This window comes from Terrapene carolina, unplaced genomic scaffold (assembly GCF_002925995.2).
Source record: "Terrapene carolina triunguis isolate 2854851 unplaced genomic scaffold, T_m_triunguis-2.0 Scaffold68, whole genome shotgun sequence".
NCBI lineage: Eukaryota > Metazoa > Chordata > Testudines > Emydidae > Terrapene > Terrapene triunguis.
In genome coordinates, this window is record NW_020664419.1 from 52,749,567 (window position 1) to 52,754,508 (window position 4,942).

The following is a 4,942-nucleotide window of genomic DNA, read 5'->3' on the forward strand; positions in this document are numbered from 1 at the left end:
GGAGGGTCCTCTTTTTTTATTTGCTGGATATGGTAACCCTAACCTAGGAAGTCAAATGGCTTTGCAGGGGATCCCAAGTTTCTTCGTTCAGGCCATGATAATTTTATTTAAGTCTGAATAAGGGTTTGCAGGTTCAAGTGCTTAATTTGTATTTCTTGAAAGGTCCATTAACTTTTAGGCAGACTAACATCTACAAAGTGTTTAAGTAAAATTTTATAGGTAGCATTAATTAATTTAAATTAAGATACTGCTTTAACATAAACAACTCTGAGATGAGAGTCTAAATCAGACAGATGTCAGATATTTTCCTCTTATTAATACTAAATGAAACCAAGTTAAAATTTTGCCTTTAACTGAATTGGGGCTATCCTCTGTTGCAATTGACATATAATTTACATAACTAATAATGGTTGATTCACATCTAAATTGAACTGTTTAGTCCATTGTCAAAGGACTCTTTACTGCACCATCAAAAGCATAGTTATATCCGCTGGGATTTATGTCAGAACATCAAAAAGAATTACCAATCACATCCACCAAAGGTTATGTACTGTATGGGAAAACAAGGGATAATGCTTCCCCACAAACTTGTATTAACAGCTAATCTCCACACTAGTCAAATATTTCAGATTTTCCACTCATCAATGCTTGATAAAATGATTTAGAAAATGAATGACATTAGTATGAGAGGACATAGCTCCATTTATTAGTAGATATATAGATAATAGTATCTCTCTCTCTCTCTCTCTCTAGATATATATATACACACACTAGTAAATGGAGCTATGTCCTCTCCTAATCAACAGTGTCACTCATTTTCTAAATCATTATCTAATCATGCAGAGCCGGCTCCAGCTTTTTTGCCGCTTGGGGCGGCAAAAAAAATAAAAAAAACAACAATTGAGCTGCCGCCGAAGTAAGAGAGGGACTGAAGGACCCGCTGCCGAATTGCTGCTGCAGACCCGGACGTGCTGCCCCAATAACGGACGGAGTGCCGTCTCTTTCTATCGGCTGCCCCAGGCACCTGCTTCCTTCGCTGGTGCCTGGAGCCGTGTGTGTGTGTGTGTGTGTATATAGGGCACAAAATTCCTAAGATGCATATGCATGCTGACTGCACACATGGCCAACCTATTCAAAAGAATGTTGACCCAACACAAGGAATAAAAAAGCTAACTCTCTCCTCTGAGTCTTACCACCTGACTAGGCCTGGCCTCTCATGGATCCTGAAAGATCTACCATTTTAGGGATGGATTTTCCAAAGGGAGTAAACTCTATATCCTTAATGTAATTGAGGAAGAGAATCTTTGTAGTGAAATTCTCAGAGCAGTTTCTTTGCAGAAAGCCCTTTCTGGTGGCTTTTAAAGCAGAAAGGACAATTTAGGGCTGGTTAGTAGAGCTGTTTGGTATACAGGACAGAGAACTCACCCTGAAGAGTACTACACTCCTTATCTGGAGTTTCCCTCTCTCCTGGCTACTTAAGTTGTATGTAAAAAAACCCAGGAGTTCATACAGCCCTAGAGCTAAAGCAACTCCTTCTGTGGCCACAACTGGGGGAGAAAGAGCCCAGCAAAGTCCACATGCTGCTTCAGTTTAAAAACAAAAACATACATGTCTTCTTGTGGGTGGAGATGGAGATCTTTCACATACACAAAATAGCTTGCTGCAGACAGTGGAAACTGTTTGCCCCAGGCACCTGTCTGGAAACTAGAGACTCCCAGCAGAATGCCTTGTTGAACATAGGAGACTTCTCCCTCTCCTATTCCGGTCCCTCTTGGGGCTCTCAAGATTCCCATCTTATGGAATCTTACTGTGGGATATGACTGGGATTAAAAGGGTAATTCTCCCCCCATGGATATACGAATATCAACTGATACTAGTTTTAGTTTATAATAGCACTAAAACCTGATGACCATTTACTGCAGTTCCTGTGAATACTCATTGCAATTTCACATGCCTTTGAGAAAAAACAATAAACGTTCTTAAATAATTTCCTAGTACTGTAATTGTGAATCTCTTTCTGGTGTATCATAAGTCCATAGTGTATGTCCCAAAGTGCATGTAGAAGTCTCTTTTTTGGTAGTAATTATACTTAACTTTATGTGTTCCAAGAGACAAACCATGAAAACCAAATTATGCATAATTTGAATGCATATTACTCATTACAACCAGCAAAAAGCTGGAAAGTTTTGCCTTGAGCAGAAAATGTTCAGCTTTTATAGAATTCATCCAAATGCAGAGTATTTGCCTCCATTACAAATAACTTGAATCCTAAGGCAATCCACATGTAGTAATGATTGTTAATGTCTTCAGGTCATGTCCTGCATGTGGCTAATTGGGAAGTTAAAGGCATGAATGGAGGGTCAGTTAAACAATCAACATTTACAATTGTGTAACTTCAAAGAAGAAAAAGGTTTCATTTTAGAAATCTTTAAAGAAAACTCAAGTTGAAATCTAGTCAATTTAACTAAAAATAAGTTAAAAGTAGTTGCAGGTAGGTGCTGCCATAATATTGGTAATAAATAAATATATTAATAATATGCCTACCCCTCCCGCACCAATTTCTTTTTTATGACATTTTATTATTTTTATAAGTGTGTTGCTATGTGAAAGACCACAAAAACTGCAGGAGAAATAGATTGACTGACAGTGAGAAAAGTAGTGCTGATTAGACTATGCTTATCTCTCTTTCTCTAATCTCTTACAGTTACAGTAATCTTAAATGCTATTTGTAATAGTAGCAGGTAAATTTTCACAGAAGTGAAATGTGAAATTTTCACAGAAGTGTGATTTTTTCCTACGTTAACAGTGTTCCTTAAACAGGTAGTTTTGTTGTCGAATGTCTACAATGGTAAAACATACCATAAGGGATACTTATTAAATATATTACAAAAATAAGTAATAATGCCACATTATCCACTTTTACCTGTTATAAATATATCACACATGTATATAATATACACAAACAGTAAAATATACTGTATAGATATGGTTAGATATAGTCTGTATATACAAATTAGTGATATTGTGTATTGATAATTCATTTCTGACTGTCTCACCTGTACAATAATCTATCTTCCTTGAGACTTATTCTACCATTTCAGACACCTGAGCTGCTTGAAAAACTTGAAATATTTTATTTTATTTAATTTATTTTATTAAAGTCAATCTGCAGGAAAAGTGTTTTCTACTTTTAACCCTAATTTTTCAATTTCTCCCCTAAAAGCACACTACCTTAAACACCAGAAATGGAAGTACTCAGTCCTAATTGAAAGACTTGCCAGAAACAGACAGGAGTGGAGGAGCTTCGTCACTGCCCTAAATGCCAACGGCGTAATAGGAACATGATGATGATGATGATCTATACCATTGCTGGGTTTGAGGTCCTGTATCTCACAATTCATCATGACTGTACGTGGGGATTCCCAGCTTTACAGTTGGAAAGCCACAGTGTTTGTCAATAGCCTTGGAAGTCCAGGGAGACTGGATTTTGAAGTATTGACTTTCTGCTGCATAGTAAAGTTATTTTACATCATTTTTTCACCCTGTGAGACAGCTGGTCTGATCTCATAATGCTTGATTCTCCACTGTCTTGCACACTGAACTCCTCAACCCTGCCACCAGCTGCCACCTATCCTTGTAGATGCCTAAGCTCCCTTGGTATCTAAATTTTTACTGTGAAAGCCCTTAGGTGCCTACATGAGACTCTAGATGAGCACTGATGCCTCAGGCAAGTTCCTAGATGCCTAAGTCCCAGTGTGATTCTCAAACCAGGTGAAAATAGGCATTGTCTTGACTGTGAGTCCCAATATGGTAGGCATACTCTGAGTATGCCCAACTCCACACAAAACAGCTGGCAGGGGAGTGCTCACTTATAATCTTTAGCCAGTGATTAAGAATACTCACGCAGAATGTGGGAGAAGTCAGTTCAATTCTCCCCTCTGCCTGATAAAAAGAAAGGATTTGAACATGGGTCTTCTACATTTCAGAAATGGGCACTAACCACTAAGCCATGGGATATTCTGATACATTAGCTCCCCACTTAGTCTCTTCTGTTAAAGCTGTTCCACTTTGTCTAAATGAAATATGCATTGGACTAGAGCGAGAATCAGAATGACTCTATAGTCAAGTCAGGGCCCAGCTACTACTCTGTGTTTGTATAGCACCCAGGGCAGGCTCCAGGCACCAGCCGACCAAGCACGTGCTTGGGGCGGCACCTTGTAAGCGGCGGCCAATCTTGGGGTGGTGGGGCGGTGCTCGGGTTTTGTTTGTTTTGTTTCGGCTGGGCGGCACTTGAGGTTTGTTTTTTTTGTTTTTTTGGTTTGGCGGGGCTGCACTCAGTTTTTTTGTTGTTGTTTTTGGTTCAGTGGGGTGGCGCGGGGGGTGTTGTTTTTGGTTCAGCAGGGCGGCACTGGGGGGAGTTGTTTTTGGTTCAGAGGGGCGGTGCGGGGGGGTTGTTTTTGGTTCGGTGGGGGTGGCGCTGGGTTTTTTTGTTTGTTTTGTTTTTGGTTTGGCGGGGCGGCGCTGGGGGGAGGGTTGCTACGGGGGGGCAGGTTTTTTTTTTTTTGCTTGGGGCAGCAAAAGAGTTAGAGCCGGCCCTGATAGCACCTAGCACAATGGGGCCTCATTCTTTGTTGATTCCTAGGCAATATCATAATAAAAGTCATAAATAATAAATTTATTACCTCATAATATAAATAACTATATAACCCCATCAGTTATTAATTGCAACTATTAGCTGCAGTGCAGATCCTCAATAGCCAAATGGGAGTGAGATGTGATCAAACAAGTCACTGTAAATGTGGCTAAGATAATTCCACAATATGATCCCCATTTTCCTGAAACAAAAGCTAGTGGCTAAAGAATGTTCGATGAGGTTTAGTCAGCATTTTGGCTCAGAGCTACAAAGGAACTTAGGCATTGCTCAGTGTCGCAACACCTACCA